Source organism: Nicotiana tabacum, chromosome 8 (genome assembly GCF_000715075.1).
Source record: "Nicotiana tabacum cultivar K326 chromosome 8, ASM71507v2, whole genome shotgun sequence".
Classification (NCBI taxonomy): Eukaryota; Viridiplantae; Streptophyta; class Magnoliopsida; order Solanales; family Solanaceae; genus Nicotiana; species Nicotiana tabacum.
This window is the reverse complement of record NC_134087.1, coordinates 165,687,693-165,714,858: the sequence shown is the minus strand read 5'-3', so window position 1 is coordinate 165,714,858 and position 27,166 is coordinate 165,687,693. Positions and strand designations below refer to the sequence as shown.

Here is a 27,166-nt window from a genome sequence, read left to right as displayed (position 1 = left end):
GAGGACCATTTGGGGTCGGATTAGAGAACTTTTGATATATATGAACTCGTGGGGTGATAAGGAATCTAACGATGTGAAAATTTCTAAGTTTTGGGAAGTGGGCCCAGGGCTCGGGTTTTGCTAATTTCGGGATTTTTGATATTTTTCGATTGTTTTTGCTTGATCTCTGTTCCCTTAGCATATTGTGACGTATTCGTTCTGATTTTTGATAGATTCGATGCGCGTGGAGGCCAATTGGAGGGGCAAAGGAATCGCGAGCTAGAGTTGTAGCCGGTTCGAGGTGAGTAATGATTGTAAATGATGTCCTGAGGGTTTGAAACCCCGGATTGCACATCGTAGTGCTATATTGAGGTGAGACACACGCTTGATGATGAGCATGGAGTCATTTACTATTGGGGATTGTGACTTGGTCCGTCCCGATTGATGATTTTACCGCATATTTGACTGAAACTTATTTGTTATCATCATGGTTTGGGCTGATTGCCACTTTTGGGCTTCGTGCCAACTATTTGAACCCTCTGGGGATTTTTATCAATATTTCCTCGTTGTATTGATTTATTACTTGAACTAAGTCCTGTTGTTTTTCCACTGTTTTACAAATCAACCACTCTTACTCAGTTTTGAGACATAAATGATATTTCTAAATGATGTTTTGGGCTGAGCACTACTGTTTTACAAATGCCTGAGAGGCTTGCGATGATTTTCTGACTGAGTGCGGCCAAAGGCCAGATGTGAGGATACACTGAGTGATATGAGGCTGAGGGTCTGATATACATTTACACGCCACGAGGTGGCTTGAGTGATGTGAGGCTGAGAGCGGAGAGATGATGCCACGAGATGGCTTAATATTGCGCTTGGGCCGTAAGGGGCCCCTCCGGAGTCTGCACACCCCTAGTGAGCACGGGTACCCATTGTGTTCTGAGAGTGAGCCCGAGGGGCTGATACTGTTCTGAGAGTGAGCCCGAGGGGCTAATACTGATCTGAGAGTGAGCCCAAGGGGCTGATATTATTTTGAGAGTGAGCCCGAGGGGCTGGTACTGTTCTGAGTTGTTGCCCGAGGGGCGGATTTCTATTTGTTAATTACCTGCCGAATTACTTGTTTTACTGGTTGAAAAAGGAAAATTTACTTGATATTTCACTGATTTACTATTTTAAGTGATTTTACTGTTTCAGTATAGATTGCTTTGTGTTTTCACGTGATTTCTTGCTTTCAGCCATTATTTATGTTTATTACTCACTAAGTTGGAGTACTCAGTTTACTCCCTGCACCCCTGTGTGCAGATTCAGGCGTAGCAGGTCCCGCTCCTGAGTGCTGATCCCTCCAATCAAGGCGGTGTTTCGGAGACTACGAGGTAGTTGTTGGCGTCCGCAGCCCCCGTGTCTCCCTTATCTTATTACTTTTATGTCCTTCAAACAGTTGTACCAGATATTTATTTAGTAGACTCGTATCGGGATCCTTAGTTGCTCATGACTTGTGACACCCCGGTTTGGGCTGTGTCGGGATGATTTCTTCTATTGTTATCGATATTTCCACGAATTATTGCTATTAAATCATGCTTTAAAGAGTTTTATGATAATTAACTGCTTAAAGAAGTGTACTGTTTTGGACTGGCTGGCCTTGTCTTCACGAGAGGCACCATCACGACCGGGTTCGGGGTTTTGGTTGTGACAAAGAAGCACATTATAAGTCTTCCTTATGAAGAAGACTTTTCTGAGGATAATATCCCTATCAGGGTTCGACCTTGTCAAATGAACTCTGATTATTTGGAGTTATGCAAAAAGGAAATTGATTCCTTACAGCAGAAGTGTTTAGTTAGGCCCTCAAAGTCCAAATGGTCTTGTACTGCTTTTTATGTTAATAAGCATGCTGAACATGAACGAGGAGTTCCTAGATTAGTCATTAATTACAAGCCCTTTAATAAGGTTTTAAAATGGATTAGATATCCTATTCCTAATAAAAAGGATTTATTAGACACATTGGATGATGCCATTATATTTTCAAAATTTGATTTAAAATCAGTTTATTGGCAAATTCAGATATCTGAATCAGATAGGTATAAAATAGCTTTCAATGTTCCAATGGGTCAATATGAATGGAATGTTATGCCCTTTAGATTGAAAAATGCTACTTCTAAATTTCAAAAAATTATGAATGATATTATCCTTCCTTATACGGATTTTATAATTGTTTATATTGATGATATCTTAGTATTTTCAAAAAATATTGAGTCTCATTTCAAACATCTCGATTTGTTTAAAAAGATTCTTATTCAGAATGGTTTAGTTATATCAAAACCAAAAATGATGATTTTCCAAACTTCTGTTAGATTTTGGGTCATAACATTGAGAAGGGTAGGATCATTCCTATTAATAGAAGTATTGAATTTGCTTCTAAGTTCCCTGATATTATTAATGATAAAACCCAGCTTCAACGATTTTTAGGAAGCTTAAATTATATTTATTCTTTTAAAAAGAATCTTGCTAAGGATACTGCTCTTCTTTATGAAAGACTAAAGAAGAACCCTAAGGATTGGACTGAGAGTCATATTGAAGCAGTCAAGAGAATTAAACAAAAGGTTAATAACCTTCCTTGTTTGACTCTCGCTAATCCCACTTTGGCAAAGGTTGTAGAAACTGATGCCTCTAATATCGATTATGGTGGGATATTGAAACAATGTTCTCTAGTAGATAAACAAGAATATCTTGTTCAGTTTTATTCTGGTAAGTGGAATGGTTCCCAGAAAAATTATGCCACTGTAGCTAAAGAAATTCTTGCTATTGTCAAATGTGTTATGAAATTTCAGACTGATTTATACAATCAAAAATTCTTGATTAAAACTAATTGCCAAACAGCAAAATTTATCTTTAATAAAGATTTCAAACATGATGTGTCTAATCAAATGTTTGCAAAGTGGCAAGCTTTATTAGCCCCTTTTGATTTCGAAATTATATATAAAAAAGGGTCTGATAATACCCTTCCTGATTTTCTTACTAGAGAATATTTGAACTAATAGTTCTCTATTTGTCTTTACAAATTATGAGGCCTACATATAAACCTCCTCGACAACGAGCCCGGATTTCCCACCCTCGGGAGTCGTGATGGCGCCTACTCGTAGAAGCTAGGCAAGCCGTGAACTTAGAAATCATTAACTCCTTTATTTTAAAACTTCTTACCAATTATAATAACAAGGAAATAAACCGTTAAATAACAGCGGAATATGAAATTTAGCGGAAGTCTTAAATAAATAGAAAACGAAAATGTCCCAAAGACCATCACGTGCCTCTAACCAGAACCTAGTGTCACAATATCCACGCACTACTAAGAGTACTAAATACAACCGTTTGAAAGAAATATAGCATTGTTTGTCTCGAATACATGAGATAACAGAATATGAAATAAGATAGAGGAGATGTCGGGGCCTGCGGACGCCTGCAAGACTACCTCGGTGTCTCAGTGGACTTAAGGCTGGCTCTCGAGCTACTGCTGCTGATCAAAAGCTACTCCGGTATCTGCACAGAGTATAGAGTGTAGTATCATCACAACTGACCCCATGTGCTGGAAAGTGTCTGGCCTAACCCCGGAGAGGTAGTGACGAGGCTAGGACCAGACTCCAGATAAACCTGTGCAGTTATATAATATATGGCGGAAAAAGTAAACAGGTAATAAGCAATCAAAGCTGGAGAAAGGGAACATGCTTCGGGGGTAGCAGATAAAACAGAATATCAAAGAATAATAAGGAAACTACAATTTAACTTATAACACGGATAAAAAGAAATAAGGTAACTTTCACTTTCAGTTTCATCTCGTGGTAGGCGTACCACCCGCTCCCCTTTCATTATATCTTGTGGTAGGCGTACCACCCGCTCCCATTTCATTATATCTTGTGGTAGGCGTACCACCCGCTCCCATTTCATTATATCTTGTGGTAGGCGTACCACCCGCTCCCATTTCATTATATCTTGTGGTAGGCGTACCACCCGCTCCCATTTCATTATATCTTGTGGTAGGCGTACCACCCGCTCCCATTTCATTATATCTTGTGGTAGGCATACCACCCGCTCCCATTTCATTATATCTTGTGGTAGGCCCGGCAAGGGAACAAATACAATATAATAACTTCCCGGCAAGGGAACAACAATATCGAAACAGTCATCCCGGGAAGGGAGAATCAGCTATAACCAAATCCTAACTCATTTTGTACTCAGCTCAATTAATGACAATACTAAATCATAACTAGGATCTACGAGGATAAAATCAATCTTTACTCAATATAGGAGATCATTAATTAAAGTATCCGAAGTGCCATCTAAGAGCACAACAATGGTCAAATTTAAGACTCACGGTCATGCTCGATAGCAACGTATAGATACTCGTCACCATGCCTATACATCGCACTCAACAAGAAGCAAGTAGAAAATACGACTTAACTCCTAATCCCTCAAGCTGAGGTTAGACCGAACATTTACCTCGAACTTCCACGGCCAACTCAAGCCTCGAACACCGGTTTTCCTCTCAAATTCGGCTCCAACCCAATCGAATCTATACACAATTTACTTAATATCATCAATAAGTGCTAAACAATCCAATTCCAATGTTCAATTATAACTTTCCAATCATTCTTCCTAAAATCCCAAAAATTGAGCCCGGGCCCGCTTGGTTAAAACACGAGGTACAGACCTAAACCCGATCACCCATTCGCCCGAATATATAATTTATTTTCAAATTTGACCCCAAAATGAGGTCTAAATCAAGAAAAATCAAAAAGCCCTAACTCTACCCAATTCCCTAATTTCTACTCTTAATTACACGTTTAGGCATAGAATTTCAATAGATGTTGATGGAAAATGAAGAAAACGAGTTAAACAATGCTTACCCAAGAAACTTTGGTGAAGAAATGCTTCAAAAATCGCCTAGGAGCTTTGGAGAAGAAAGGGTTTATGAAAATGTTATGAAATCCCGTTTGTGGTTCTATTTTGGAACTATAAAATAACAGGGCAAAATGACTCTATGCGTTCGCGATATTCCTCTCGCGTTCACGATGGGTCAGGCTTTTTGGCCTTCACGTTCGCGGATAGGGGGTCGCGTTCGCGTAAGGTGTTCTACCCAGGCACTTCGCCTTCGCGTTCGCATAGCCAGGAACGCGTCCGCGAAGGGCTAGCCCCCCGTTGCCTCGCGTTCGCGACCTGGTCTACGCATTCGCGTAGAAGGGAATTTCCTTCAACAAATTTACTAATCGCGTTCGCGAGGGTTCTCCCGCGAACGCGTAGAAGACCATACCAGAACTGGAAACCTGCAACTTTCATAAGTCTAAAACCACTCCGAAACACCTCCGAAATACTCCCGAGCCCTCGGGGCTCCTAACCAAACACATGCACTAACTCAACATCATAGTACGAACCTATCAGTGCGATCAAATCACCTAAATAACCTTAAAAACAATGAATCAAACCTCAAAATCAAGAATTTTTCCAAATACTTCATCAAGTTTCAAATTTAGGATTTCAAGTCCGAAACACGTTAATCGACGTCCAATTTTAACCAAACTTTACAAAAACATCTTAAATCATATATAAGACCTGTACCGGGTGCCGGAACCAAAATACGAGCCCGATACCAACACGTTCTAATCAAATTTCATTACAATTTTCCTTAACAATTTCAGAAAAACAATTTCCTTTAAAAAATTCATTTCTCGTGCTCGGGTACTCGAAATTCGATTCCGGGTATACACCCAAGTCCCATATTTTCCTACGGACCCTTCGGGACCGTCAAATCACTTGTCCGGGTCTGTTTACCTAAAATGTTGACCGAAGTCAAATATATTCATTTTAAACTCAAATTTCATCATTTATTTTATAGAATTTCATATTTAAGTTGTCCGGCTACGCGCCCGGACTACACACGCAAATTGAGGTGACTCTAAATGAGGTTTTCAAGGCCTCGGAAGCATAGAATGCAATTAAAAATAGGTGATGACCCTTTGGGTCGTCACATTCTCCACCTCTAAAACAACCGTTCGTCCTCGAACGGACAGAAGAAGGAAGTGCCTGAGTCGGGGAAAAGATGGGGATAACGGCTCCGCATATCGGACTCGGACTCCTAGGTCGATGCCTCGGGAGGCTGACCTCTCCACTGAACACGAACAGAAGGAAAACTCTTCGACCTCAACTGATGAACCTGCCGGTCTAAAATAGCCATCGGCTCCTCCTCATAAGACAAGTCCTTGTCCAACTGGACAGTGCTGAAATCTAACACGTGGGATGGATCGCCGTGATACTTCCAGAGCATGGAAACATGAAATACTGGATGCATGGCTAGTAAGCTCGGCGGCAATGCAAGTCTATAAGCTACTTCTCCCACTCGATCAATAATCTAAAACGGGACAATGAACCTAGGGCTAAGCTTGCCCTTCTTCCCAAATCTCATCACGCCCTTCATAGGCGACACTCGGAGCAATACTCGCTCACCAACCATGAAATCCACATCTGGACCGAGTTGTACGAAGCCTATCTTGAATGATCCTAACCTTGTCCAAGGAATCCTGAACCAGATCCGTACCCAACAACCGAGTCTCCCCCGGCTCAAACCATCCAACCGGAGATCGACATCGCTTACCATACAAAGCCTCATAAGGATCCATCTGGATGCTCGACTGGTAGCTGTTGTTATAGGCAAACTCTGCTAAAGGCAAAAACTGATCCCACGAGCCTCCAAAATCAATGACACAAGCTCGGAGCATATCCTCCAGAATCTGAATAGTCTGCTCGGACTGGCCGCCCGTTTGGGGATGAAATGTTGTACTCAACTCCACCTGAGTGACCAACTCTCGCTGAATTGCTCTCCAAAAATGCGAGGTAAACTGCATACCTCCGTCCGAAATGATAAACACAGGCACACCATGAAGACGAACAATCTCCTGGATATAGATCTCAGCTAACCTCTCGGATGAATAGGAGACTGCCACAGGAATGAAATGCGCTGACTTGGTCAGCCTATCAACAGTGACCCATACTGTGTCGAACTTCCTCCGAGTTTGCGGGAGCCCAACAACGAAATCCATAGTGATCCGCTCCCACTTCCACTCGGGAAGCTCAATCCTCTGAAACAATCCACCAGGCCTCTTATGCTCATACTTAACCTGCTGGCAATTCAAACAGCGAGCCACATATGCAACAATATCCTTCTTCATTCTACGCTACCAATAATGCTGCCGCAAATCCTAATACATCTTTGCAGTACCTGGATGAATAGAGTACCTGGAGCTATGGGCCTCTTCTAAAATCAACTCTCGAAGCCCATCCACATTAGGCACACAAACTCGACCCTGCAATCTCAAAACCCCATCACCTAAGGTAACCTGCTTGGCACCTCCACGTTGCACCGTGTCTCTAAGGACACACAAATGAGGATCATCATACTGCCAATCACGGATATGCTCCAATAAAAAAGAACGAGCGACCGAGCAAGCTAATACATGACTAGGCTCCGAAATATCCAACCTCACAAACCGATTGGCCAAAGCCTGAACATCCAAGGCAAGTGGTCTCTCACAGACCGGAATATAAGCAAGACTACCCATACTGGCTGACTTCCTACTCAAGGCATCGGCCACCACATTGGCCTTCCCCGGGTGATATAAGATAGTGATGTCATAATCTTTCAACAACTCCAACCCCCTCCTTTGCCTCAAATTCAACTCATTTTGCTTGAACAAATAATAAAGACTCTTATGATCCGTGAACACCTCACATGCCACGCCATACAGATAGTGCCTCCAAATCTTCAATGCGTGAACAATGGCTGCCAACTCCAAATCATGCACCAGATAGTTCTTCTAATGAATCTTCAACTGCCTCGAAGCATAGGCAATGACCTTGCCATCCTGCATCAACACTGCACCAAGCCCAATACGGGAAGCATCACAATAGACTGTGTAAGGCCCTGAACCTGTGAGCAAAACTAACACTGGTGCTATAGTCAAAGCTGTCTTGAGCTTCTGAAAGATCACCTCACACTCGTCCGACCATCTGAACTGGGCACCCTTCTGGGTTAACCTGGTCATCGGGGCTGCAATAGATGAAAAACCCTCCACGAACCGACAATAGTAGCCTGCCAATCCCAAGAAATTCCGAATCTCTATAGCTGATGCTCATCTAGGCTAGTTCTTGACTGCCTCAATCTTCTTCGGGTCAACCTGAATACCCTCTGCTGACACAAACATGACCCAGGAATGCAACTGAACTGAACCAGAACTCACACTTTGAGAACATAGCATATAACTGACTATCCTTCAGAGTCTGAAGAATCACTCTGAGATACTGCATGTGCTCCTCCTGGCTACGGGAATATATCAAAATATCATCAATGAAGACGATTACGAACGAGTCCAAATAAGGCCTGAACACTCGGTTCATCAAATCCATAAAGGTTGTTGGTGCATTTGTCAACCCGAACAACATAACCAAGAACTCATAATGCCCGTACTGAGTGCAAAAAGCTGTCTTAAGGACATCGGAGGCCCTAATCCTCAACTGATGGTAGCCAGATCTCAAGACTAACTTTGAAAATACCTTGGCACCCTGAAGCTGATCGAATAAATCATCAATCCTCGGCAATGGATACTTATTCTTGATTGTAACCTTGTTCAACTACCAGTAATCGATACACATTCTCATTGACCCATCCTTCTTCTTAACAAACAACATCGGCGCACCCCACGGCGAAACATAGGTCTAATGAAACCCTTCTCAAGCAAGTCTTGCAACTGCTCCTTCAACTCTTTAAACTCTGGTAGGGCCATGCGATACGTCGGGATAGAAATGGGCTGAGTGCCCGAAGCCAAATCAATGCAGAAGTCAATATCCCTATCGGGTGGCATCCTCGGCAGGTCTGAAGGGAATACCTCAGGAAAATCGTGAACAATAGGCACAAAATCAATAGAGGGAACCTCAGCACTAGAATTGTGAACATACGCCAAATAGGCCAAACACCCCTTCTCGACCATACGCTGAGCCTTCACATACAAGATAACAATGCGGCTAGAATGACCAGGAGTCCCTATCCACTCTAAACGAGGCATACCCGGTAAAGCTAAGGTCACAGTCTTAGCGAGGCAATCCAAGATAGCGTGGTAAGGTGATAACTAGTCCATCTCTAATATAACATCGAAATCAACAATGTCTAAAAGCAACAAATCTACACGAGTCTCAAGACCCCCGATCACCACAATACAAGAACGATGGACTCGATCAACCATAATAGAATCACCTACCAGTGTAGACACATAAACAGGATCATCAATGAATCATTAGGCATGATCAGATACGATGCAAAATAAGATGACACATACGAGTACGTAGTTCCAAAATCAAATAGCACCGAAGCATCTCTATCATAAACCAGAATAATACCTGTAATGACTACATCTGAAGCCTCAGCCTCGGGCCTAGCTAGAAGGGCGTAAAGTCGGGGCTGGGCCCCACCACCCTGAACTACCTCTCTATGACGGCCTGCTGCTGGCTGGCCTCTACCTCTGGCGGCCTGAGCTCTACCTTTAGGACCTCTACCTCCACCTCTAGCACCTCTACCCCCACCCCTAGTTGGCTGGGTGGCCTGTGGAACACCTGGGGCATGAACCATAGCACGAGAACCCTAATGCGGAGAACTGCTCAAAGCTCGAGGGCAATACCTATAAATGTGCCTCGTGTTGCCACAAGTAAAATAAGTCCTCAGCTGCTGGGGCTGACAACCCTGGAAACTCTGAAGCGATGGTGCACTGATAGGTGTTGGTGGTGCACTGAAGGACTGCTTATCAGAATACTACATTGGAGGACCACAGCTACCTGAAGCACCGTGAAAAACCTGAAGAGCTGACTGAAAGGGCCTAGGAGGATGGCCTCTACCATATAAATCTCTACCTCCAGACGAGGTACCACTAAATCTGCCTGAGTGACGGGGCCTCTTATCCGACCCTTGACCACCTCCTTGCGACAGAACCATCTCAACTCTACGTGCCCATTGGCCGCCTCCTGAAAGGTGATCTCACTCACAGTCTCCCTAGCCATCTGAAGACGAATCGGCTGAATCAGACCATCAATAAACCTCCTCACCCTCTCTCTCTCGGTAGGAAGTATGACAAGAGCATCGTGAGCTAAGTCAATGAACTTGGTCTCATACTGGGTAATAGTCATGGAACCCTATTGGAGGCGCTCAAACTGCCTCCGATAGGTCTCTCTCTGAGTAATGGGGATAAACTTCTCCAGAAACAACACTAAAAACTGCTCCCAAGTCAATGCTGGTGAACCGGCTGGTTTGGCTAAGTAATAATCCCTCCACCAAGTCTTGGCAGATCCAGACAAGCGAAATGTAGCAAAATCGACCCCATTGGTCTTAATAATACCCATGTTCCTGAGAACCTCGTGGCAACTGTATAGAAAATCCTGGGGATCCTCATAAGAAGCACCGCTGAAAGTAGTAGTGAAGAGCTTGGTGAACCTACCTAGCCTCCACAAAGCATCGGCAGACATGGATGCTCCATCGCCGGTCTGAGCTACTACACCCGGCTGGACTGCCCTAACTAGCTAAACTGTTGGAGTCTGAATCTGAGGAGCCACCTGCTCTGGAGAGCGAATAGCAGGAGTCTGAGCCCCTCCTCCAGCCTGAGAGATGGCTGGTGCTACAGGAAGCAAATCTACTCAGGTGACACTCTCCATGAGGCCCACTAATCGGATCATAGCATCCTGAAGAACTGGGGTAGCGATAAACCCTTTCGGGACCTAAGCCGAGCCCAGCGGAACCACTGGGGCCAGAACCTCCTCGTCAAAATCAACATGAGGCTCCGCCACTGGTGCTGCTGCTCGGGGCTGAGCTCTGCCTCTACCTCAGCCTCTAGCACGGCCTCGGCCTCGTCCTCTGCCCTTCGTAGGAGCTACTGCTGGGGGCTCGGGCTGCTGAGCGGTAGATGAGGAAGTGCGTGTTCTCTCCATCTGCGAAAGAACAGAGTAGGAAGGCAATCAGTATTGAGAAATAAAACCGCACAATAGGAAAGAACAAATGTGAAATTTTCCTAACTCTATAGCCTATGGAGGAAAAATACAGACGTCTCCGTACCGATCCCTCAGACTCTACTGAGCTTGTCTGTGAATTGTGAGACCTATATAACCTAGAGCTCTAATACCAACTTGTCACGACCCGTATTTTAAAACTTCTTACCAATTATAATAACAAGGAAATAAACAGTTACATAACAGCGAAATATGAAATTTAGCGGAAGTCTTAAATAAATAGAAAATGAAAATGTCTCAAAGACCATCACGTGCCTCTAACCAAAACCTGGTGTCACAACATCCACAGACTACTAAGAGTACTAAATACAACTATTTGAAATAAATATAGCATGGTTTGTCTATAATACATGAGATAACAGAATATGAAATAAGATAGAGGAGACGTCAGGCCTGCGGACGCCTGCAAGGCTACGTTGGTGTCTCCGTGGACTGAAGGCTGGCTCCCGAGCTATTGCTGCTGATCAAAAACTACTCTGGTATTTGCACAGAGTGCGGAGTGTAGTATTAGCACAACCAAGCCCATGTGCTGGTAAGTGTCTGTCCTAACCCTGGCGAGGTAGTGACGAGGCTAGGACCAGACTACAGATAAACCTGTGCAGTTATATAATATATGGCAGAAAAAGTAAACAAGTAATAAGCAATCAAAGTTGGGGAAAGGGAACATGCTTCGGGGGTAGCAGATAAACAGAATATCAAAGAATAATAAGGAAAATACAATTTAACTTCTAATGCGGATAAAAAGAAATATAGCAACTTTCACTTTTAGTTTCATCTTGTGGTAGGCGTACCACCCACTCCCATTTCATTATATCTCGTGGTAGGCGTACCACCTGCTCCCATTTCATCATATCTTGTGGTAGGCGTACCACCCACTCCCATTTCATTATATCTTGTGGTAGGCGTACCACCTGCTCCTATTTCATTATATCTTGTGGTAGGCGTACCACCCGCTCCCATTTCATTATATCTTGTGGTAGGCCACCCGCTCTCATTTCATTATATCTTGTGGTAGGCGTACCACCCGCTCCCATTTACAAGTCATCACAAATTTCAAGAAATCCCGGCAAGGGAACAAAAACAATATAATAACTTCCCGGCAAGGGAACAACAATATCGAAATAGTCATCCCGGCAAGGGAGAATCAGCTATAACCATATCCTAAATCATTTTGTACTCGGCTCAATTAATGACAATACTCAATCATAACTAAGATCTACGAGGATAAAATCAATCTTTACTCAATATAGGAGATCATTAATTAAAGCATCTGAAGTGCCATATGAGAGCACAACAACGTTCAAATTTAAGACTCACGGTCTTGCTCGACAGCAACGTATAGATACTCGTCACCATGCCTATACGTTACACTCAACAAGAAGCAAGTAGCAAATAGGACTCAATTCCTAATCCCTCAAACTGAGGTTAGACCGAACACTTACCTCGAACTTCCACGGCCAACTCAAGCCTCGAACACCGGTTTTCCTCTTAAATTCGGCTCCAACCCAATCGAATCTATGCACAATTGACTCAATATCATCAATAAGTGCTAAACAATCCAATTTCAATGTTCAATTATAACTTTCCAATCATTCTTCCCAAAATCCCAAAAATTGATCCTGGTCCCGCTGCGTCATAACACGATGTTCAGACCAAAACCCGATCACCCATTCACCTACGAGCCCGAATATATAATTTGTTTTCAAATTCGACCCCAAAACGAGGTCTAAATCAAGAAAAATCAAAAAGCCCTAGCTCTACCCAATTCCCTAATTTCTACCCTTAATTACATGTTTTAGGCCTAGAATTTCAATAGATGTTGATGGAAAATGAAGAAAACGAGTTAAACAATGCTTACCTAAGAAACTTTGGTGAAGAAATGCTTCAAAAATCGCCTAGGAGCTTTGAAGAAGAAAGGGTTTATGAAAATGTTATGAAATCCCGTTTGTGGTTCTGTTTTGGAACTTTAAAATAATTGAGCAAAATGACTCTACGCGTTTGCGATAGACCTCTCGTGTTTGCTATGGGTCAGGCTTTTTGGCCTTCGCGTTCGCGGATAGGGGCTCGCGTTCGCGAAGCTGTTGCTCCTTGAGCCCTCGCGTTCGCGTAGGGTGTTCTACCCATTCCCCCTGCACAGGCACTTGGCCTTCGCGTTCGCATAGCCAGGAACGCGTTCGCGAAGGTCTAGCCCCACGTTGCCTCGTGTTCGCGACCTGGTCTACGTGTTCGCGTAGAAGGGAATTTCCTTCAGGAAATTTACTCATCGCGTTCGCAAGGGTTCTCCCGTGAACGCGAAGAAGACCATACCAGAACTGGAAACCTGCAACTTTCATAAGTCTAAAACCACTATGAAACACCTCCGGAATACTCCCGAGCCCTCGGGGATCCTAACCAAACACATGCACTAACTCAACATCATTGTACGAACCTATCAGTGTGATCAAATCACCTAAATAACCTTAAAAACAATGAATCAAACCTCAAAATCAAGAATTTTTCCAAATACTTTATCAAGTTTCAAATTTAGCATTTCAAGTCTGAAACACGTCAAACGACGTCCGATTTTAACCAAACTTTACAGAAACATCTTAAATCATATATAAGACCTGTACCAGGCATCGGAACCAAAATACGGACCTGATACCAACACGTTCTAATCAAATTTCATTTCAATTTTTCTTAATAATTTCAGAAAAATAATTTCCTTTAAAAAATTGATTTCTCAGGATCGCGACCTCGGAATTTGATTCCGGGCATACGCCCAAGTCCCATATTTTCCTACAAACCCTCCGGGACCTCAAATCACGGGTCCGGGTCCGTTTACCCAAAATATTGACCGAAGTCAAATTTATTCATTTTAAACTCAAATTTCATCATTTTTTACAAAATTTCATATTTAAGCTTTCCGGCTACGTGCCCGGACTGCGCACACAAATTGAGGTGACTCTAAATGAGGTTTTCAAGGCCTAGGAAGCACATAATACAATTAAAAATAGGTGATGACCCTTTGGGTCGTCATAGCGAGGAAGAGGTAGGGCATCTACCGATGGTAGAGGGAATAATATTCTCGCCCAAATTGGAAATCAAAGGCTAATAGCCGCCAATATAACAGAAGGTAATACCGAACATCCTTTATACAAAGAATTCATGGATTTTATACAATCCAAGAAAGATGAAGGTACATTATCCACATCTAATGTACCAACCTACTCCTCAGTTATATCAGAGGATAGTAATGAGAATTTTGAGTTTTATACTCAAAAAGAGACAAAAGAGTTAATAATTCTTTTGGAACAATCCGACCTAAATGGAAGGATAATCCTTGGAAAATAATGGCCAGGTATTTTGATACAGCGTTATACACTACTCCTGCTTATAAATACAGGATGCACTATGAGATTATACTCCCAACAACAGGATCTGTTGAAATTCAGCACTTTTATCCTGATAATACTAGGAAAAATTATAGTTTTTTGAAGATTATAATAATGAAGGTCATACCTTCTGATGAATGGGGTATCAGTACTCTCAAGGATCGTGAATACACATATCCTAACCAAAAGGTATCAGTTAAGTTCAATTATTGGGACTATGTAGAGAGTTTTAATTAAACTTTCCTTTATGAAAATCCTAATAGGAAACATTCTTAGTTTATTAAACTCTGTCCTAATATGTTCGGACAACAAATTCCAAATTGGTTCTTCAAGTGGTGGATGTTATACGGTCCATCATTAGAAATACTCAACCCTCTACTAAAAGCTTTATATTCTCAGTGGGTAGACATATATCCCAAATTCTGTCATTACAAAATGATAATATCTTTTATAATGGTATTGCTACCATGTATTTATTTATCGAATTTTCAATCCCTTGCATAATGAAATGGGATGTACAGATCGGTTATACCAATGAAGGAATTCCCTGCCTTAACAGAATTTTTTATCATAAGTTTTGGTCTAAGTTATTCCAGACTAATCAGCAAGGCAAGTTATATGGTGAAGAATTGATTCAACAAATACAGGCTAAAATAGAAGACTGTCAAATTAGACAGAACACAGGTTGCAGAGGAAAAATTAAGTCCTTTTGAAATGATCACAAAGCGGCTCCAAATGAAGAAAGGAGCTATATCAAAGAAAGAGATCCTTGCTTCATACTTTGAAGAAATAAAGAAGGATCTAGTAAGAAATTTTGAAACAACAGTCAGAGATGATATCTCTATGACCTCCATTGAAAGCACTTCAAATGAAGGAATATGTGTAGCAGGTGAAGCACAGAGCCCCTCTGACACAAAAATTAATATTGAAGAAATTGAAGATTTCCTTACAAAGCTGAAGGAAAGTGCCGAAGAATCTTTGGTGAAAAACGACAAAGGGAAAAGCAAAGTCTGAATTATTGAAGGCCCCAATAGATAAATTATTGGGGTAGTAAAGACGACTTTAATAAACTAACGGGCCCCTCCATTATTGAAGGGATTCTACTTTTATAAAGTAGTTTGTTCGGACTTAATTATAGAACTTTTTTTATCTTGTCGGCCACACCTGTAATTATTTTGTTGGCCAGTTTTACTTTTTAGTTTTGTTTGTTTGTAGACCGATCCATTATATAACGATCATTTTATTATTCAGAGAAGTAGGCATTAGCCAAGGCATTACAAAACGCTCTGACTTCTCTCTAGTTTCTCTCTCTACTTGTAAAAAACCCCTTTTGTAATATTTTCAATTCAGAAATAAAAATCAAAAAGGTCACTTGGCCACAACAAAGGGTCTTTGGTCTGGTACTGTTCTTCTCCTTCCCTCTTTCATTTTTGTAGCACTGTTGGCCTAAATGATCGGGTAAACATGTAAGTGTTAGACTTAGTATTCGAAGGTTGTTTACTATGCATGTTTCGTAGCTAGGAGTCTACTGTATAACTCCGATGAGGTTTTGGGTTAAGAACTATATAAACCAGGCAGTTACTATTCTCGATAGTAAACCTTGGTTAGGCCAACCTAACCGGTGGTGCTCGTAAACCCGTTAGGCAGGTGGCCGTTGAAGGGTTGTGAGGAGCATCGTGGTTTAAGGTTTGCCTAGAGGTTAGTAGCTAGCTAGGGCTGAAATTCTTGTAATTCATTTCCCGAGCCTCATTCGGAAGCGATCCTGTACCCCCTTGGTATCAGAGCCATGTTAGTAAAAAACATTAGAGACTAAGTTTAACACTATTTTCTTAATGAATATCATTAGGAAGAAGACTGCTGTTAAAAACAGTAGGAAAGAGGAGTATGAATTACCTCAACAATTAGACCTTCTTAATAAGTGGACTATCCCATTAATCAAACCTAATGTAATATACCAGTTAGGTACCTTTAAAAGAATAGGTTTAAAACAGGTAGTTAAAACTGCTGAAGAGACTATCACTGTAGATAGTGATCATGCTACGTTCAGATTATTATCTGAAAGTGATTTAGTCCCTTATAGGGATTCATATAGATTTATACATATAGGTTTAATACAAGTTGCCTTTAAGCCACTTACTTTAAGAGGCTTACCTGAAAGCTCTATTGCAGCTCTTAGAGATGGCAGAAACCAGGACTGGAAAAAGTCTCTCATAGGGACTGTGCAAACCAGTTTGGCCTATGGCCCTGTTTATTTTAATGTATTCCTAATTTGCAGATTTCTCTTAATGATGAGAATTCTTTGAATGCTTTAATACTTAGCATTATATTACATGGTTATAATTGTTTGCCTAGTACAGAAGTCATATGCATCTGCTATAGGATTTATTTCAAACCGTTATATACTTTGAATCCTATGTGAAAAATTATGGATTTCAAAAATGAAACTATTCTTATAGAAACCAACTTTGGTAAATCCAAAGTAAACACCAAAAGACCTATCAAATGGGATGAAATTGATTTCCCTAAGGAATGGGTCATAGAGGAAGCAGTTGCCCCTCGAAACACTAGTAATACTGAGGTTACAGAAATAAAACAAACCTCAGATGGCACTGTTAAAATCAGGTTCAATGAACCTGAGCAAACTGATAATATCAGTTTATTATCTAGATTAACTAGATCAAGCTATTCATATATTTCTCCAATTGATTACGTGGTAGATTTTCCATCTAGAGCATCCACATCTCAAATTAGAGAAAATAATAGAGTTAATGATATCAGCATCAGTAGTGATAATATTGTCAAGATTAATAATACTGCAGATTTTGAACCTACTCCATCCGATATGAATTTTACAAATGGTTTTAAAAATGATTGAAAACCAAATAGATTTTAGTCCGGGTTCACCGGCAAGAAAAATGATTTTAGAAGAATTTCTAAAATCCAAATGGGTTGTTTTCAGAAAATGATTTCATGAAAACATGACTCCTAAATTAATACAATTGTTTAGAAATGATTTTATGGGGATATTAGCAAAAAAAATAAGATTATTGCTTTTGTTCCTTGGTTTATGTCAAAACATGTTTATAACTATGTTTCTGTGTTAGAAAGAGATTATACGCTCACTAATGGAAATATTGTTAATTCTATTTTTCCACCCCAACAATCTTTTCATATAGGGGAAAAAGATAAGATTATTTACTGCATTACTTTTTTCAAAAATATTTGAAAATGATGTTGCTGCTATAACTGCGAAGAACCTGAATACTATGCTTACTCAGAACAATTATACTAATATGTATGTAAGTATTTGGGTGAACAGGCTATCAAAATTCATGAGAAATTGGACAAGCTTATAGCTGAGGTCCAAAAAATCCAACAGAAGGATACTAAAGGTAAAGATCAAATCACTACTACAAGTGTCCAACCACCTCCTGAGGTAAAGGACTTTAAATTGAAAAGTCTGGATAACCTAAGTTTAGAGAATATTGAAGAACTTCTTGTTAAGAAGTAAGGTGAATTTAGAGCTAGCCCTCTAACTTTAGAGCATGCGTCTACTAGCAATCTGAAGGTAGACGACGAGATTAATAAAATCTCTGAAAAGTATGCTCGAAAACCATACCAGAAAATGTTTTACTATCCTAGACCTACCCCCAAGATGTCCTAATAGAAGAACAGGACAATGACCATTATCACTAGGGTTATAGTGAGTCAGATATCTATGAATGGAATATAGATGGTCTTGTTGAAAGACAGATCTATACTATAGTACATAGAATGCTTATGTACAGTACTATCTGTAAGGTTAATAAGAATATAGATAGGGAAATTGTAGAAATGATTATTGCCGGATTTACTGGCCAGCTGAAAGGCTGGTGGGATAATTATCTCACTCATGGCCAGCGTTTTCAAATAATGAACGCAACCAAGACTGAAGAGGATAAGACTATTCAAAACTCAGTCTATTCTTTAGTCATGAACATCATCGAACACTTTTCTGGAAGATGGTCTGATAATAGTAAGACCATTAGAACGATGCTCCAGAATTTGAGGTGTAAAACCATCACATCTTTTCGATGGTATAAATATGTTTTCTTATCCAGAGTGATGGAATTACTAGAAAGTAATAGTACTCATTGGAAGTCTAAATTTATTGATGGACTCCCTCCCTTATTTGCTGAAAGGATTCGAAAAATCATTAGAGGCACAGGGATGAGTATCAATTATGATACTTACTCATATGGTAAACTCTTTAGTCTATGCACTCAGGAAGGTTTAGCTCTGTGTTATGAGATCAAGCTAAACCAACAAACTAAGAAATATTGTCTCACTGAGAGACAACAATTAGGTGAATTCTGTGAACATTTCGCCATTGATATACCTTCTAAGAAGAAGAAATCCCATAAAAAGGATTTCAAAAGGAACAAGGGTTCGCTGGAGAAACGGCATGTAAAGACCCAAAGAACAAAGGCTTTTCATAAAGCCAGAAAGGGTTTTATTAAACCAAAAAACCCTCATGCCTGTTATAAATGGGGAAGAGTAGGTCATTATGCAAAGGATTGCAAAATTAAGGATAAGATCAAGGAATTAGATTTAGACGATCATATTAAAGATTTTTTATGCAAGATTATTTTAAATTCTTCCCCAGATATATCGGACACTGATGAAGATAATTCATCAACAAGTGAAGACCTAAGGGTCCTTCATGAAGAAAGTTATACTTCATCTTCTGAAGAAGAGCAAGAGTTCTATAATAAGGGACAATGCTCAAATCATTGTTGCAATACCGACGATGAACTTTTTAATATTTGCTCTCAATTTAGAGACTTGAAGATCAATGTTCTATCTAATGATAATATGATTGATCTTCTAAGGGTTATTAAAGACCCTGAATTAAGGTCCCAACTTATTGATAAACTTCCTACTAGTTCAGAAGCAGGAACAGAGGTGGAAGAAATTCCATCTCAAAAAGGACCTTACACCATGTCTGAAATCACAAAAATGGTGAAAAACAAGTCTCAGCCTGAAAGGCTTGCTGCTGTCCAAGATTTAAGTACTGAGATAAATTATCTCAAGAAAGAAATCTCGGAATTAAAGGCTTCAAAAGTAGTCTTAGATGAAAGGATTTTCAAATTAGAGAATTCTGCCAAGCAGATCCCAGTATCAAGATTACTGAGATAAATACTACGGCTAGTTCTTCAGAAGAAAATACTGCTAATACTTTGCTTGCAGCTATGGACTTTTCTGAAGATGAATTTCTAGAAAAACTGCTATATTTTATCACCCAAAAGTTTTTAATAAAAATAACACTTTTAATTGACTATAATTTAAAAAAAGAGTTTGTTGCTTTATTTGATAGTGGAGTAGATTTATATTGTGTAAAAGAAGGAGTAATACCCTCCAGATATTTTCATAAAACCACTCACCGTTTAAATAATGCTAGTGGTGGTGCAATGGGTATTTCATACAAATTACCTAGGGCTTATATTTGCCAACAGGATACCTGTATTCCTGAAAGTTTTGTATTGGTAAAAGATATTGATGGGGATGTAATACATGGTGTCCCATTTTTTATTAAATTAATGCCTTTTTTATATTGGGATACAAAGAGTTTTACCGGTACTTACAATGGTAAAAGTACACTTTTGAGTTTATAACTGAGCCAGTTCAAAGATTTTTGAATGAGATTATTTCTAATAATATTTCTTCAAAAGTCAATCAAATTGAATTTTTGAGAAATATGATTTGTTCCATCAGCATTGTACAGTATTTAAAAAAGCCTAAGTTAGTAGAAAAAATTAATTTTCTCAAAAATCAATTTTCTGCTTCTATTTGTGGTGACCATCCAAGCCAATTTTGGAGTAGGAAGAAGCACATTATAAGTCTTCCTTATGAAGAAGACTTTTTTGAGGATAATATCTCTACCACGGCTCGACCTTGTCAAATGAACTCTGATTATTTGGAGTTATGCAAAAAGAAAATTGATTCCTTGCAGCAGAAGGGTTTAATTAGGCTCTCAAAGTTCAAATGGTATTGTACTGCTTTTTATGTAAATAAGCATGCTGAACAGGAACGAGGAGTTCCTAGATTAGTCATTAATTACAAGACCCTTAATAAGGTTTTAAAATGGATTAGATATCCTATTCCTAATAAAAAGGATTTATTAAACAAATTGCATGATGCCATTATATTTAAAATTTGATTTAAAATCAGGTTATTGACAAATTCAGATATCTGAATCAGATAGGTATAAAACGGCTTTCAATGTTCCAATGGGTCAATATGAATGGAATGTTATGCCCTTTGGATTGAAAAATGCTCCTTCTGAATTTCAAAAAATTATGAATGATATTTTCCTTCCTTATACGGATTTTATAATTGTTTATATTGATGATATCTTAGTATTTTCAAAAAAAATTGAGTCTCATTTCAAACATCTTGATTTGTTTAAAAACATTATTATTCAGAATGATTTAGTTATATCAAAACCAAAAATGATGATTTTCCAAACTTCTGTTAGATTTTTGGGTCATAACATTGAGAAGGGTAGGATCATTCCTATTAATAGAAGTACTGAATTTGCTTCTAAGTTCCCTGATATTATTACTGATAAAACCCATGTTCAACGATTTTTAGGAAGCTTAAATTATATTTCTCCTTTTATAAAGGATCTAGCTAAGGATACAGCTCTTCTTTATGAAAGACTAAAGAAGAACCCTAACGCTTGGACTGAGAGTCATACTGAAGCAGTCAAGAGAACTAAACAAAAGGTTAATAACCTTCCTTGTTTGACTCTTGCTAATCCCACTTGGGCAAAGGTTGTAGAAACTGATGCCTCTGATATCGGTTATGGTGGGATATTGAAATAATGTTCTCTAATAGATAAACAAGAATATCTTGTTCAGTTTTATTCTGGTAAGTGGAATGGTTCCCAGAAAAATTATGCGACTGTAGCTAAAGAAATTCTTGCTATTGTCAAATGTGTTATGAAATTTCAGACTAATTTATACAATCAAAAATTGTTGATTAAAACTGATTGCCAAGCAGCAAAATTTATCTTTAGTAAAGATTTCAAACATGATGTGTCTAAACAAATGTTTGCAAGGGGGCAAGATTTATTATCCCCTTTTGATTTCGAAATTATATACAAAAAAGGGTCTGATAATACCCTTCCTGATTTTCTTACTAGAGACTATTTGAACTAGTAGTTCTCTATTTGTCTTTACAGATGTAACGACCAGACCAGTCGCTTTGAGCTTTTGCACTTTGATTGCCAGTTCTCGGGCATGACTTGCCCCGAGTAATGTATTGTGACTGATGTAGATCGTTGGTTTTGGTTTTCTGGAAAATCGGAATGAATTTGAAAGAACAGTCTCAGATGAAAGCTTTGAAATTGAAAGGTTTGACCAAGAGTTGACTTATTTGTATATGAGCTCGTAACGGAATTTTTATGATTTTGTTAGCTTCGTTGGGTGATTTATGACTTAGGAGCATGATCGGAATTGGTTTTGGATGTCCAGAGTAGGTTTAGGCTTGAATTGGCGAAATTGATATTTTGGCGATTTCCGGTTGATAGGCAAGATTTTTATATAAGGGTCAGAATGGAATTCCGAGAGTTACAGTAACTTCATTGTGTCATTTGGGATGTGTGTGCAAAATTTCGGGTCATTTGGACGTGATTTGGTTGGGTTTTTTATCAAAAGAGTATTTCAGAAGATTTTTAGAAACTTAGGCTTGAATTCGATATGATTTGGTAGATTTGATGTTGTTTGAGGTGTTTTGATGATTGTAACAAGTTTAAATAAGGTATTGGGCTATGTTTGTACTTTTGGTTGAAGTCCTGGGGGCTTCGGGATGATTTCGGATGGTTATCAGAGAAGTTAGATGTTGGTTGTAGCTTCAGATTTGCAGCTTCTGGTATTTTTGCAGACCGCAGATGCAGGTGATTCATCGCAGAAGCAAAAAAGGATCAGATGGGCTGAGACCGTAGAAGCGGCTATGTGGACCGCATCTGCGAAGCCGCAAATGTGGGGAAAGGATCGCAGATGCGAGATTTGGTCGGCAAGTGATTTTCGCAGAAGCGGAGGGAGAACCGCATATGCGGTACCGCAGGTGTGCTTTTGGACCGCAGAAATGGGTCCTGACTCATAAGTGAAATTCGCAGAAGCGGAAGCGCATATGCGCTTACTGGATCGCAAGTACGAAAGGGCTGGGCAGATGGTATAAAAATTCCCTTTCGTGATTTTAAGTCATTTGTTCATCATTTTTGTGCGATTTTGGAGCTCCAAGCTGTGATTTCAAGAGGGGATCAAGTGTATCCGCAGAGGTAAGCTACTTGGGATTTATACCTTGTATTTATGGTGATTATAACATTGTTTAATCATGAAAATTTGTTGAATTTAGAAGAAGAGTTGGGAAATTAGGGCTTGAAATTGGAGAGTGAATTTTTAGAATTTGAGTGACCATATGAGGTCAGATTTTGGTAAATTTGATATGTATGAACTCGTGAGGAGAAAGGAATCTAATGATGTGAAAATATTTGAGTTTCGAGAAGTGGGCCCGGGGCTTGGGTTTTGCTAATTTCGGAATTTTTGGTATTTTCTGATTGTTTTTGCTTGGGCTTTGTTCCCTTAGCATATTGTGACGTATTCATTCTGATTTTGGAAAGATTCGACGCGCGTGGAGACCGATTTTAGGGGCAAAGGCGTCGCGAGCTAGAGATTTAGCCGATTCGAGGTGAGTAATGATTGTAAATGATACTCTAAGGGTTTAAAACCCCGGATTGCACATCGTAGTGCTATATTAAGGTGAGACACGCGCTAATAATGAGTGTGGGGTTGTTTACAATTGAGGATTGTGACTTGGTCCATCCCAATTGATGATTTTACTGCGTATTTGACTGAAACCTGTTTGTTAGCATCATGATTTGGGCTGATTGCCATATTTGGGCTTCGTGCTAACTATTTGAACCCTCCGGGTATTTTTATCACTATTTCCTCACTGTTTTGACTTATTACTTGAACTCAGTCCTGTTGATATTTACTGTTTTACAAACTCAACCATTATTACTCATATTTGAAACTTAAATGATATTTCTAAATGATGTTTTGGGCTGAGAACTACTGCTTTACTAATGCCCGAGGGGCTTGTGATGATTTTCGGACTGAGTGAGGCCTGTCACACCTCCTTTTAACCTACACCCCAGAAGGGTATAAGAGAGTTTTTTCCAATTTAAGTGACAATCGAAACGAGATTATTTATTTATTTAAATTTAGAGTCACCACTTGGGATAATTTATGGTGTCCTAAGTCACCGGTTCAAATCCCGAATCGAGGAAAGATTGACTCTATTCTACTGTCCGCGAACACAGAAATCCGGGTAAAGAATTCTATTAACCCGGATGAAGGTGTTAGGTATTCCCGGATTCCGTGGTTTTAGTACGGTCGCTCAACTGTTATTATTTGCCTAATTATCTGATTTTAAAACACTTTTAAACCTATGTGCATTGTTTAACTTTTTAGCCGTTTTTAATATTTCAGAAAGATTCAAGGTTATTTAAAACATATCGCAAGCCACGCCACATGAAATGCACCCGTGGTTCACGACACGTCCTATTTAACCTTGCTGGAAATTAGAATCGGGTCACATGAAATGTACACCCGGGTTTATAACATCTTTATCTTATTATTATCAATATTCAAAATTATAGCGGCTAGCAAAGTTCTGATTTTTGGCCTCATATTTAATCAATAAGAGATACACACACAATGAAACATATGGTATTCAGAGAAAACAAAACGCAAAATAAATAAATAAGAAACGATGAGAATAACAAGGCAAATAAAAGCAACCTGAAGCATAATATTGTCCCTTTAAAACTAACAGTACCTAATTTAGACAAGAAAATGGCCAAATATTAACTTGCATTGGAAGAGAAACCCATCACTGTAATTAAGCACTAACATTATGGACATTGCAAAATATTTTAAGCACTAATTCATATGGCAATCTGACCTCAAACTAATTTAAAATTTAAACTATAGAATGCTTTCTCATTAAACCGTCAAGCTCAAACATAACACAAATTATTCAATTTCAACTAAAATCGACAACAAACACTTTGTGTATTAAGAGATTCTAAGACCAACTTGAAAGACTCAATGACTCAAACAAATGTAAAAAATCAATGTCATGCTTAAAACCATCTCACAGGTAACCAAAGAGGAGGAAAGAGACGGACCTCCAAACGTTAGAACCCCGGACGGAATTCAACCGAAAACCAATCAAATGGCACATCAACGCACGACTGAAATAGAGCCTCCCTAGACAACGACCATCGACGACCCTAAAGCTTGAAAGAAAGCTCAAACATGAACCAGAATGTCAGACTTAAACGGCTGGTTTCTGAGCATTGAAGACACGAAATCTGGAATTGATTCATATTGGGGTTTCATGGTTCTGTTTTTGGACTGAATATCATCACTGCTATTTTCTCTCGATTTGTTCTTTTTCCTTTTATCTTTTGTTTGAATGGTGGCTTTTTGGACTGTTTCACGGAGGATTCAAGCAGGTTTCATGGTTGTTGTAGCTGTGATGGACGAAGAAGAAGGAGCAGTGGCGATGGAGGTAGATGTGTTTTCTGGCAAGTTCTCCATTGACCGGTGAGAAGAAGAGTTGAAGAAGACGATTAGGGGGGGGTCATTTGTGTTTGATTGCAAAACGACGGAGGGCTTCTGTTGAAGGAGATAGAAACAATGGGAGGTGGGGGTTCCTTTCGTGTTCAGCGGCGCTTCTCCCCAGACATTAGAGTCTAGGTCTATTTTATTTGTGTATTTTCAGCTTATTGCTCTTAGTTCCTTATGGTATTTTTATTTGTTTTTTGTTCCAAAGAAAAGTCTAGAAGGGTCCCTAGGGTTAGCTTAATGGGTATTGGGTATTGAGCTTAAGGAATGGGCTAGAAACTTAGGCCTTTATGACTAGCTATGCTTAAAATTAGCTTAATTAACTAAAACTTTATCCACAAAGAAATATTATCAAAAATATTAAGTACAAATAATTATTAAAATAAGACTGACCATTAAAATAAACTATTTTTTGGTATTTGTTTCAAGATTAAAAAATGACTACAAAACATTAATGATCCTATTTTTTGTAATTTTTATTTTCTTGTAATAAAATAAAAGTAAAAGAGTAAAAATGAGTTGAAATAGCTATATTAGGCCTAAATTAAATATTTACGCTCTAAAATATGAAAAATCTTAGGGAGGGTCAAAAATCACATGTCTACAGCTGTGAGCACGTGATTTTTGCCCTATATGAATTACTCCCATAAATTCAACACAAAATAATTTCTTTCAGTATTTGCAATTTTGTGGAATTTGGTGGCATTTTTCGTTAATTGTTTGCATTTGGCTGTGCATGTTTATTTTATACAATTAATGAAAAAATACAAAAAATACTTGGCATTTGCATTTAGGGTTTAATTTTACATTTTAGGATTAATTAGAAAATTAGTTGTTTTATAAAATGGGAAAAATCAAAAAGAAAATTAGTTGTTTTATAAAATGGGAAAAATCAAAAAGAAAATAGTTTAATTTGCACTTTTAATTTTAGCTTTGATTTTGAGTATCTTTTCTGTTAATTTGATTTTAATTAATTATGTTAATTATCATTTTAGGTTTAATTAGTTTTTTTTTAAGTTCTAGATATTAATTTTGATTGTTGATTAAATTTTGAAAAAAAAAAGAAGAAGAAAAGAGAAAGAGAAAAAATGAAAGAAAGAAAGAAGGAAAAGAAGAGCAAAATCGGTTGGGCCTTCTTCAATTTCTCCCAGGCCCAATGCAATACCCATCCAACCAGTCCAACTCCCCGACCCAGTCCATCTCCATTAATTAACCAAACGACCTCGTTTTGCCCGTAACAAATCCCAGCCGCTGAGGTTCCTTGATCGAACGGCTAGGAAGCTGGGGTGTGTGAGTATAAAAGTGTCCTAATGGCCCCCCCACCCCCTCATCTCTCTTCTCTATCAGACCCTAGAGACCGATTCCCCGCCCTAAGTAGCCATCTGCCACCGCCGAAAATCGCTTACGGCGGCGGCGAGTCTCCAATCGCCACCAAAATTACACCCTAGCTTCTCCTTTTTCTCCTCTTTCCAAATCCGCACCTCTTTTCCCTCAAATCTCCCCGGAACTGTTCGAATCTCGGATCAAAGAAATGCCCTAATTCCCAAAAGGGTCTCAGAGTCGATCCTGTTGAAGATTTAGGTCTATCTCAATTTTACTCGTGTGTTCTTATTAAGAACACACGATTAATATCGTAGTAGGCCAGAAATCAAAGAGTCAAGGGCTCGGGGGTGTTTTTTGTATTATTTCATCAAATGTTAGGTACTAATTCAAAGTTCTTCTTCTCCTTGTATTTCTCTTTGTTAGTTTAATATGTTTTCTTTATTTTTTGGTTATGTTTCACATGTTTTCTTATTATGTGTGTTCATTTTCATTCTTCTGTTTTTCATGTCGCATTAGCTAGATTAATTTATAAGTTAGTTTATATAATTTTAGGTTTTATTTAGTCAATCAATTGGATCTCCCTTGGTTTATTTTGGTTCCCCTAAGTCTTTTGTTGGGAGTTTTAGTCAGTCCTCCAAATTGGGGATTTGGGCTGGTTTGGATTAAATCCTGGAAATTAGCAGGCCCAGTAATAAATTCACTTGGGTCTATTCAGACCCATTGAAT

General features: G+C 39.2%; 1 long non-coding RNA gene across 1 annotated transcript; it reads right to left on the bottom strand.

The window, feature by feature from the left end:
* Positions 1 to 3,219: 3,219 nt before the first annotated feature.
* LOC142162855 (uncharacterized) lies at positions 3,220 to 25,275 on the bottom strand. The gene is made up of 3 exons (XR_012694331.1): positions 24,676 to 25,275; positions 9,412 to 10,986; positions 3,220 to 3,510 (listed from the first exon to the last, which is right to left on the bottom strand). It is a non-coding gene; the product is annotated as an uncharacterized LOC142162855 (long non-coding RNA).
* Between the last annotated feature and the right edge of the window lie 1,891 nt (positions 25,276 to 27,166).